The sequence below is a fragment of the Hevea brasiliensis genome, chromosome 2, assembly GCF_030052815.1.
Source record: "Hevea brasiliensis isolate MT/VB/25A 57/8 chromosome 2, ASM3005281v1, whole genome shotgun sequence".
NCBI classification, from domain to species: Eukaryota; Viridiplantae; Streptophyta; class Magnoliopsida; order Malpighiales; family Euphorbiaceae; genus Hevea; species Hevea brasiliensis.
In genome coordinates this window covers 22,007,026-22,019,693 of record NC_079494.1, presented here as the reverse complement: position 1 = coordinate 22,019,693, position 12,668 = coordinate 22,007,026, and positions in this window count along the sequence as shown.

Here is a 12,668-nt window from a genome sequence, read left to right as displayed (position 1 = left end):
ACCCACCGATAACCCATTAATACTCTACAAGGGATTTTCAACAAATTTTTATTCCCTTTTTAAAATGGTGAGCAATTTTGACAGGTATTAAAAACCCTTAATAGAAGTTAAAACTATCACGACCCAACCTATGGATCGGACTGGCACTAGGACCTGGGCCGATATAAAGCCCCCGAGGCTCGTAGTAAGCCTTACTGTTCTCAAACCTATGACCAGGCCCACTATTTAGGCCCAATATGCATATAAAATAATTTAAATTAAACTGTTATAATTTTATTTCGGGCCAACTTTAGCCTAGCAATTATTGGAAACTAAAATTAGGGGAGCCTAGCTCAACCCTGTTACATCATTTACAAACTATTCAAAACTCATAAAAAATTTTTATTTGTTAATACAAAAACTTAAATTCATGCAGTCCCTGACAGGATAAATGCTACTACTAGTACATGCGGAGTTCTAAATTACAAATTTAGATAATAATAATAATACAGTTAGGAAATTTTTATTTTCATAACCTGCGAGGAAAGGAACAGGTTATTCTGAAAAATGTCTTCTCCTGTAGCCTTGAAAAATATGGTGAACAAGAGTAAGCGTTCGACTCAGAGAGTAAAATATCAATTTTAACCATGATCTCTATAGCTATCTAAAGCTAATGCACCCTGTGGAGTGAAATGCAATATCGTCATAAATTTCATACAAATCACATCAAAAAGGCAATTTGAAGCACTCACACACCCGATAAGGTCAAACAATACATATATGGGAGCTGATCCCCTATACAGCCCTCTTAATCCAACCTGTGCCAGCGAAGAACTCAAGCCAGACTTTCGCTTAATAAACCAAATCGGGGTCCTAGCGAAGAACTCAAGCCGTGTCTACCCCGAAGGACAGAGTCCCAGTGAAGATCTCAAGCTGTGTCTACCCGTTCTGTCCATAGCTAACACCATACCACACGCATGCCAACTCACACACACTGCTCTAAATTACCACAACAACATCCATGACACTTTAACAATTATGAATGCAACATAAAACGTGCCTAGTGTTTAACTACATAAATACATATTTATAAGTGATGCATGGGCATGCTTGAACATATAATAATATCGAAATTATAATTAAAATTAATATTTTACTCACAGTACATCGAGGACTATTGTGGCTGCTGGATGGAGAAAAATGGCTAGCATCGATCACCTAATAATTAAATTATAAATTTATTAGTACTAAGTCAAAATGAAACTCTAAAGAGGTAACAGACAGCCTAATTCATGTTGAAAATCCGGTAGAGTTTCTCCTATACCTAGGACCTACCCAACCAGCAAAAAGGCTTCAAAATACACTTCTACATCTGCTAATCACACAATCACAACTCAATCACATTACAAGGCCCCTCCTGGGCCTAGCCAAATAGTCAACAACCACAATTCAAAAAATTACAATTTAGCCCCTATAACTAGCCCTTTTGCAAAAACTATCCAAACGAGCTCTAAAAATTCTAAAATTTTGCCTCACGTTCCTTAATAATATTATAAGGCTATGGCAAAAGGAATTATAATTTTTCGATCATCCACGAATATTTTATGAATTTTATTCCAAATCTATATTAGCCGAAAATGAGCAACTTGGAGTTCGGGTTTACCTATGCCAATTCTGACACTTGGAATGCATCCAAAACGTCTGAAAATGCTAGGATTGACTGTGATATTGACCACGTTCTGAGATGGGCTGTTGGGCAGTCGGATCTGGCAGAAAATGCGGTCCCAGTGCCGGTGAGCTATCCTCAATCAAATTGCACCTTAATTAACTCCAAATTATGTTAATAATTATTATAAAATTATTTTTAAATTTTTAAAATCGAAAAAGTTCAAAAATCTCACCAAGCGATTTGGACCATCCGATTATTGCCTTTTTCAAACGGTGTCTGATCAGAGTGGGACCAGTCCTATCTCGAAGATCTCGTCATCCTGAGTCCATCGGTGGCCTCGGATTTCCGATCTGATGGTCGGATCGCCAGAAAAGTGATCAGAATCCGAGAAACCCATATGATTTTCTTCCAACTTTCCCTCGCCGGTTCTTTTTCCTCCGGCCATCAAACGGGGTGCCACTGGTCTCATCTAAAGTTCATCATCTTGGGAGTCCGTGGCACTTGAAATCACCTGGAATGGCTGCAAGAGTTCGCAGGGGCGACGCCGCAAAATCGGGCCCCTATTGCGCTCTCTCTCCCTCTCTCCTCTCTTTCCTCTCTCCTTCTCTCTCTTTTCTGCTACCTCCTCTGGTCGCTATCGTCAGTGGTTATTCCGACACTGGGAAGGTGGCGGTACCTCTCTCCCAAGATCTTTGGCCGATCGGATGGAAATGGGAGGGAGAAAGTGAGGGGGAGAGTGCAGTCGGGGAGAGAAAAGGAGAGTTGGGGGGAGGGGAGGTCTGCTGCGTTTTTCAATTTCTGGGTTTTTTTTTATCTTTTAATTACATTATTAGTCCCTCAACTTTTTAGGGGTTTACAATTGGTCCAAAATAATTTTTATTATGTTAAAATTTAATAAAATTCGAGAAATGATAAAAATAAATATAGTCTAGGAAAATTTAATTATTTTATTCTCATTTACTAAATTAACTTTAATTAATTTAATTATTATTACTTTATTTATTATTATTATTATCTTCCTTTATTTTTAAAATCAATTCAAATAAATCCTATGATATTAATAACATAATATTTCCTATTTATTTTATTTATAATTTAAAAATTTTGGGTTGTTACATTCTTCCCCCCTTAAAAAAAATTCATCCTCGAATTTCTAAACAAACAATAGGGGATAAAGAAAAAGGGTTATTGGGATAGGTGCGAGCATTTACTCCTCCAGCTAAGCAAAGATGGTTAAAACACTTTGTTTTTCAAACTCTTCGTATACTATATATGACATTCTACTGCTCTCTGATTCTACAATAGTGTCCTATTTGTCATCATCTCTATCTAGAGATGCTCTTATCCCTTGGCTATTCATTGACCATTCTTCTGACATTTCAGGTATTCATTATACCTCCACTACTCTCGACTTGATATCTGATAACTTTAATCAACTTTGGCGCTTACCTCACTTTTATTACGCCCTAACGTGTCTCTTGATGACTTCAGTCCTCATTCCTTTGTTTCAATAATCTCTGTTTCCCCAAAGCATGAATTATGTTCCTTATCCTAAGGCATCCTATGAGTAGCTTTCCTATAGCACCTATCATATACATCTCGTTCAAAACCTTTACTTATCCTTTGACCTTAACGGTTAGTACCAATGCATCTTCTTACTTTCATGATACTTCAAATTTCCAATCTATTTGTATCATTACTAAGGTACTTAGACTAACCTCTATCCATCTTATGTAACCAGTCAGGTAGAGTCCCCTCTAAGGGCCAAGTGTATCATTTATCAACATTGGAAAGTGAACTGGGTCTCTCCTTCTAGGTGACAAAAGTGTTTAGGTTCCTTGACAACTTAATTAATGCAACTTTATCATTTCCCACTCCTTCTCTAGAATGGAAATATCTAGACTTCTTCCTATACCTTCTCAGTATGTGGCCTACTTCTGACACATTGGCACTTAGATTTAGGCTCCACTACTCCTTTAGTCTATCATCTCATAATAACTTGTTTTAAACACCTCTTAGTGTGTTCCTAGCATACCTATTCCTTCTTATCCTCATCATTATAACTAGCTCTACCGAGCTTTCTTCCTATCCTTTAGATCTTATCCACTTCCTTTTCCTATTTTTGCTATTATTGATATCTTTTCAACCTGCTGTACCTATTCCTTAATCTTTGTCCTGTCTCACCCTTACACCTTTTCCTTCAAGGATGTCCATCCCATCATCAACTTTAACTTTATTTTCTTTTTAGTCTTATCTTGATTACTAGTTCCATTACTTCGGGAATTCTAACGTTACGATTTACTCCTACCAGCACATTCTTCACCTTATGTAACACTTGTAATTAACCATGGAAAATTCTTTTTGTATCCCCTTTTTCCAACTTAACTATCAGAACATTATCATTATGTACTAGCCTTAGTAGGAAATTGTTCATCCTGGATGGATAGGAGCCCCTGAAACTATAAGATCCATCTAAACTAACACGGCTGTGGGAAATATGTGCCACACCTCAATTCCAAACAAAATACTTCACGTGTTTATTCTCCTTAATATAATCACATATACTGCCTATAGCTTTCCAAACTTCAGCCTCAAATTACCTATCAGCAATAATTTCATCTATTGAAACTCATTCACAAATAGTACTTCCTCTAGCTCATAGTTTAAAACGGTTGCAAGCCTTGGTAGCTAACTCCATTTGACTCCTGTCACTATTCAGATCGTCCTTTCATACTTAATATTAGGTATGCACTTAATGTCATTCTCATATCAGAAAATTGTGTATGAGTTAGTGCCTACCAAACTCTCAAATAACTAGGTCTCCTTAACTCAGTCTCTGTTCCTTATATAACCCTCTAGAACCAATAGCACAAGCTAAACTTAAAAAGAAAGAAAAATATCCTCTTATATTCAACTACGCCTGATTGTCCATATAATAACGTTTAACCTATGTTTCTTGGTCTTCAAATTTCATTATCTCCTAGCACAATTGTGCTCTACCTATAAGGTATCATCTGCATAAACCCTTTACCGTACCATTGTCCTTCCTGACATAATATTTTATAATTTATTAACTTTACTTATACTCGACCTATGATTCATATTTATCATCGTTTATATTGTGCCCTTAACTTTTGTTGAATCTTGAAAGATTTCTCTCACTAATAGACTCTTTCAGCACTAATTCTACCCTTATCTATGGTCATTAATTTGATCCTTGAACTTTTTAGTGATCTATAACCACCCATACTTGTCACTTTTCATTCTACCCCTACTGTTGTTCTGTCGTTATTGCTTCAGTGCAAGTAATTCTATTGATCACACTAAAAATGTTTGCCTGACATTCATAATGATCCTCTAACTACCATTTCACTATCTCAAAAGTCTAACCTGAAGCCTATGTGTCATTATCCATCATTTTTTTTTTCATCATACCTATTTGATCCCTTAGATTGACCTCTATTCAACTTACTACTTACTAACTTATTTTTCTTTGCCTAATTAGATAGTCCGCAATACCATCGCACACCTTCTAGCTTTTGCTCATTATTATTGTATTCCTTGCCTAATCTTCTTAATACTGTTAACAAGTTAAAAGAATCTTGCCCCATTGCTATTCACTTCACTTTAGGAATAGGGAATAGATAAAGTATGATCCAACCATGTAACTCCAAGCTCTATATTTTAGCCCCTGGCACCACCTCAACTACATCATGCTATGAGTATCACATTGCTAGATTCCATACCTCCATCACTATTCTGACTAATGTGGTCCCATTTTGGGTTCTCCATCCATTTTCATTCACCTTGCCAAGAATAATACTTAGCCTACCCTATATCTTAACTTTATTCCTTTTATTATGTGCCCTTCAGATTGTCCTTTCATTTATTTCCTTTGTCTTACCCAAAATAGAACTTGACTATTCTATCCCTGGTTCCATTATTCTTCCTAACATGACAGTTGTACCTGCTAACTATATCTTTCAGAATCTCTACCACATTATCACATATCTGTGCTACTCAGATTTGGTCCTTTGACCACTCTAGCTAGTACTTCCACTGGCATTTAGATTATATTGCATCTGCAATCAATTGTCCAAACTTTCATTCTGGACTTCCTCTATCCATTGACCTTCTGTGATTTATCTTCGCTAATTTATAACTCTTAACACTATTATAATTAGATTATACTATTGTTTTGAATAATACGAAGTTAGAAAGGAGCTCAGGTGTAACACCCCTATGTTCGGTAGTGCGTTCTATTGCTCCAGTGACCAGTGTCTGTCCAGACAGCTAGAATGCCTAGAACTATATTTAAATATTAGTGAGGAGACATAGAATAATGAAATACAAGAAAAGAAAAGACAAGAAAAACAAAGGAAAAATAATAGCAATGAAATGTAACCAAGTTAAATGAGCCGAGAACCATAGCGATGGGTGACTGTACCGGGAAGTTATAGTGTGGACCGTTGACTAGCCCTGGACCACGAGAAACCTTGAAAAATATTTTTAAGACATAATTAAAGACCTATTGAAGTATAAATATCATTAGAAATATCAAAGAAAAGTTAATTAATTAGCACAAAGAAAAATGAGAAATCGAGAAAACGATAAAATTCGATGTTACCGAAAATTCAGGAATGCAACTCGAACAGGGGCATTGTGGTAATTTGACACCCCGAGTTGTCTTTTGACCTAAATTTCCATTAAAATAAATGATATTACACCTAGAAAATGTCATGAAAATTAAAATTGAAGTACATAATATAAATTATAGAAGTTTGGGGCATAAAAATGAAAATTTAGAAAGTTAGAACAATTAAACATTAAAATCATGTAAGTGCTCCACTAAGGCAAATTTGGGACCACTATATAAGCTAAATGGACAGCTGAACATCATCTTCAACCTCAAAGATAAGAACCAGCCGAATCCTTTTCTTCTCTTAAATTCATCCATGGCCGTCCATGGCTAAGCTCTCTCTCACCATGATCCAAGCTAATTTTCTTCCATTATCCTTCACTAAAGTTGTTCTACACAACTTGGGCAGTAGATAGGCAGCAAGAAAGTTAAGTTTTGGTGGGGTTTTGAAGAATTTCAAAAGTGGTAAGTATGTATTTTTAATTCTTGTTTCATTAAACTTTGAATGGGTGTTGTGGGTAGTTGATTTGTGGAAGGATTTTTGAAGTTTGATGAATTAATGGAAATGTACATTTTGGCAGCCATGGAACCTCAATAAGAACAGCTTATTCTTGTATGTAAATAGTAGTTTGGATGATGATTTAAATTTTTAATTGTATTGAAGTTGAATTCCATGTGTAAGGTTTGAATTGGAAGCTTGAAAAGTGAAAATGGAAATTGATGGGTATGTGTAAACTTGTGGCAGCCTTATGAAGAAGATCAAAATGTGTTGTTTCATGGTTTAATTTATGGAATTATATTGTTGAATTATGTTGTTATGGATGGCAGCATGTAAGTGTGTATAAAGATTTCAATTTGGACATGTAAATGAGGTGCATTCATGTGTTTAATTATTGTAATTGGACTTGGAAAATTATGGGTTATAGTGTGCACATTGAGAATGGTTATAAGCTACCAAAATGACCAAAAATGAGTTGCTAAATGTGTTAATGTTATGGTACAAACCAGAATTGGCATGGAAGAGTGACTTGGTAAGCATAGGATGTGTAATTGGTAAAGGGTGAACAATGTACAATAGGGCAGTGTATGTTTTAGCTTAGAACCTTAAGTGTGTGGCTCTAATTGGTATGAGACAAATTGGAGGTGAAACTAGGCACAAAATATGCCAACTTTTATGAAGGAAGCTTACCAAAATTCTGCCTAGAATGTAACTTGAAAAATGACCAAATCCAGATTAGTGAATTGAAAGCCTGAAAATTGACCATTTGGGCAGCAGTTGGTTTTTTTGCCATAACTCACTCAAAACAGGTCCAATTGACCTGAAATTTTTACCATGAATAGTTTAGACATATATATACAATTCTTATGAAGACACCAAAACCCAGAAATGGCCAGAACCAAGCCAAATAGCTTGCACAAATTTAGGTCCAAAAACTAGTCGAACCAAAAGTGACCTAAAAATGACCTCAAGTTATCATTTTGGTACATTCTGTCCAGCATTGGTAAATTGACCATAACTTGGTCTACACAACTCAGAATGACCTGAAATTTTGCCTCGCGTGCAATAAGACATAGACCTACAAGTTTGTGGTTTGGATCGAAACTCGAAAACCGAGGGAACTAGGTCATCCGATTAGGTCAAATTAGTATATTGAAATCCGGCAAATTGCAATAAAATGTAATATACCTAAAAATGAATTTGGTAACATGTACCAACAACAAAAGGCTATTAAATGTGACATATTGGTAACATTAGAATTGACTCACTTAGAGTGCATCAAGGGTCAATATTATAGGTTGACTAACGAAATGAATTGAAGGGAATAGTACCAAGAAATTTTAAATATTGGATTTAATTGTTAGAAAAAAATTAATTGAGTACTGAAACACTTTAAATTGTGTGTTTCATTTGAAAAGGATATTGAGAAGCATAAGAAACACTGAGTCAGGGCCAAGAGGCATATATCAGAGGTTTGTGCACAATAGTTATTTCTTTTGAATTTTTCAATTGAAATAAATTAAGATTATTTGCATGTTATTATTTTAAATTGTGTTTGTGCACAATAATTTTGATTTCTTATTTTATACTTACACTTCTATATACGCCAATCACACAATCACAACTCAATCACATTACAAGGGCCCTCCTGGGCCCACCCAAACAGTCAATAACCACAATTCGAAACATTACAATTTAGCCTCTATAACTAGCCCTTTTGTAAAATCTATCCAAACGAGCTCTAAAAATTCTAAAATTTTGCCCCACGGTCCTTAATAATATTATAAGGTTATTGCAAAAGGAATTATAATTTTTCGATCATCCACGAATATTTTATGAATTTTATTCTAAATCGATATTAGCCGAAAATGAGCAACTTCGAGTTCGGGTATACCTATGCCAATTCTGACACCTGGAACGTGTCTAGAACGTCTGAAAATGCTAGGATTGACTGTAATATCAACCACGTTCTGAGACGGGCTACCAGGCAACCGGATCTGGCTGAAAATGCGATCGGGGCGCCAGTGAGCTATCCTCGATCCGATTGCACCTAAATTAAGTCCAAATTGTGTTAATAATTATTGTAAAATTATTTTTAAATTTTTTAAATCGAAAAAGTTTGAATATCTCACCAAGCGATTTGGACTGTCCGATTATCGCTTTTTTCAAACGGTGTCCGATTAGAGCGAGACCAATCCTATCTCGAAGATCTCGTAGTCCTGAGTCCATCGGTGGCCTCAGATTTTCGATCCGACGGTCGGATCGCCAGAAAAGTGATCGAAAACCGAGAAGCCCATATGATTTTCTTCCAACTTTCCCTTGCCAGTTCTCTTTCCTCTGGCTACCAAACGGGGTGCCACTGGTCTCATCAGAAAGTTCATCATCTTAGGAGTCTGTGGCATTTGAAATCACCTGGAATGGTTGCCGGAGTCGGCCGGGGAGACGCTGTAAAGTCGGGCCCCTGTCGCGCGCTCTCTCCCTCTCTCCTCTCTTTCCTCTCTCCTTCTCTCTCTTTCTGCTGCCTCCTGCTCAGCGCTACCGCCGTCTAGTGGTTGTTCCGACATGGGGAAAGGCCGGCGGTACCTCGCCGGCACTGATGCTAGCCGGCTCGACAGAAATGGGAGGGAGAAAGTGAGGGGGAGAGTGGAGTCGAGGAGAGAGAAGGAGAGTTTGGGGGGGGGGGGGGGGGAGGGTCTGCTACATTTTTCAATTTCTGAGTTTTTTTTTTTATCTTTTAATTATATTATTAGTCCCTCAACTTTGTATGGGTTTACAATTAGGTCCAAAATAATTTTTATTATGTTAAAATTTAATAAAATTCTAGAAATTATAAAAATAAATATAGTCTGGGAAAATTTAATTAATTTATTCTAATTTACTAAATTAACTTTAATTAATTTAATTATTATTACTTTATTTATTATTATTATTATCTTCCTTTATTTTTAAAATCAATTCAAATAAATCCTATGATATTAATAACATAATATTTCCTTTTTATTTTATTTATAATTTAAAAATTTTGGGTTGTTACAAAAACATATATCAAATATTTAATCAATTTAAAGTTTTCGCAATTTTATAAAAATTTCGGCAGAGTGCCGTCTATAATTGGGGAAAAACCAGTTCTTCAAAACCTGTGAAAACACTCCCGATAAATTTTCAATCTCAACCCCAACTCCAATATAGTTCAACACAACTCAAATCAATTTCACAATCTCAATCAACTAATTATTTGACAATTACAAAAAAAGAAACTTACATAATTCATTAAATAAGAATAACAGTTTTACAGTACAAAGATTTATACAGAGCAAAAATAAATTTCTAAAATTATTTATACAACTGCTCATATCAAAAGTACATTCATACAGTTACATACACATCAAAAATAAATTTACAAGGGGTATAATTTATATACCCAATGAAGATCCAAAATACTGGTCACTTCAACTCACAAGCAGCCTACTCTGCTGCTTTATCTACCTCTTTACCTGCGACAGCAATAAACAGCTATGCTGAACTAAAGACTCAGTGGTGTACAAAATAAAGAAAAATGATAATTTAAACAATAAATAAATCACAATTAAATCAATTGAGGTGTTAAGGTAGAAAATTTCTTAAAGAAATCTAATTTCATTTCACAATTCACCAAATAATGATTTTAACAAATCACACAGCTTTATCATGACACCAATGTTCAATTCATCCTAATAGCCTAAGGCTAATGAGGAATACCATAGCTAGCTAGCAAAATATATGAGTACTCATTCTATTCATCCTCAACTGGCACACACCTCAATACTACAGCCAGAGAGGGAATTCAAAACAAATTTAACCCACTAGGCAAGCAGTGAGGAATTCAATTACATAATCATGATTGCTGTGGTTTTAAACTATTTTACAATTTCCAAGTATCAAAGAATTCATCAATTTTGCATATAAATAAATTTCTCAACATTTAATCAAATTAAAATGTCAATTAAAATTCAACAAGAATTTAGTTATTGTGCACAAACCTTGTATGAGTCACTTCTAGGCCTTGACTCACTTTTCCTTATCATCCTTCCCAGTCTCTTTTTCAACTGAAACACATAATTTATAGTGTTTTAGTATCATATCTCATAATTAATCCAATAATTAATGTCATGCCTACTTAATTGTACTCCTAAATTTGCTTAAAATAGAATTCTTTGAATTTTGCATTTTGGGGTTACTATTTATTACACTATTCAAGTCAAAATGTTGACTTTTTTCATGCTTAATAGGTATGTTAATCCTAAATGCACTCACATCCCACATTTTAGGTGTCAAATTTGTTGGTATTGGTTGCCATTTCAATTTCTAAGCTCCCTAAGAGAAATTATAAATTTTCAGTTTTAGGTCACTGTTTTCTACTACTCCATTAGTCTGGTTACAGTGGGAATTTGGCTAAGTGTCCCTCATCAAAGTTGTTCCTTATTATGTCTAATTTATTTCCCTTTTTGAATCACTTTATTTGGAGCTTTTTGGCTCAAGTTATGGCTATTTTTCTAAGGCTGGCCGGATTGGTAAGAACCCAGAATTTCTGGGCAATTTTTTTTGTTCTTGTAGTTTTGAGCAACCAATTTTGGGTGATAAATTGACTTAGTTATGGGTAGAATTTGGGTTTATATTCTTCATGAAAGTTGTAGTACTATGTCATAGCTTTCTAATGGTTAAAAATTAGGTCATTTGGACCTTTCTACACCAAGTTATGGCCAAATGATTGTTCATTCAGTCATTTCTGTACAGTGGCAGTATGCCTAATCTGGATTTGACCTAATTTTTCACCAAGTTAAAGTCATTTTTAGGGCAGGGTTTCTATATGAAAATTGTGGCATTATGTGTCTACTTTCATCTCCAATTGGCCTCGTGCCAATTGGAGTAGCAGAATTGCAATTTTGATCCTCTAAATGGACCATGGTCAGGCTGTCTAGAGTTGGACCCTTACCAATCCGAATTCAATTTCACTTCTCACTATTCCAACACACTCTAATTGGCCCCAATTGACCAAATTGAGTCTCAATTAAGTCAAATTGGTTCAATTTCAAAAACCCCTAAAATTTTCCCCAATTTTCAATGGCCAAGAACCATAATTTCTCTAAATTGCATAATTGATGAAACTAATGTATATAATCACTCCTATACACTTATTCAAGCTCATCTATACCTTTAATTTCATCAAATCCATCAAACCCTAATTACTTATGTGATGGCCAAATTCACTCTAGGTCCCTAACTTGTTGTTTTTGTTTCATTTTCCTCAATTTCTAAGTTAATTCAAACGTACATGCATGAATATAAAAAGAAATTTAATGATTTTAACTAACCTCGTTGTATAGCTTTTCTATCTCCTTAATTCCTTAATTTTTCCTTTTCCTTCCTCCTTCAATCTTCTTCTTAAGAGTCAATTTGAAGTTTTCTATAATTTGTATGAAGGATTTTGGGCATAAATTAGGGTTTAGTAAAGCTTTGGAATGGGTGTGTTAATGGAGGTTTGAGAGAAAGTGGTGAGAGAGAAGAGAGGGGTGGAAGACGACAAGAAGAAGAAATGAACTTTAATTAATTTTTTTTTCTTTTGTCATATAAGGCTAAATTAACCCCAAAATTTCCAATAATAAAAATTAAAATTTTATTACATCCTGCTTATGTCACTTGATGACGTCAAAATTCATTTAAATGTTATTTCTTTTTTTTTCTTTTTCTTCCATAACCTCTTCAATTTAAATCTATATTTTGAAATTTTAATTTTTGACATTTTATTGGACATTTAGGCCATAGGTCACCTCTGAGGGTGAATTGATCAATTTGCCCCTCGTCGGTCTGATTCGGTTTACCAATAATTTTGTATTTTTTTCTGA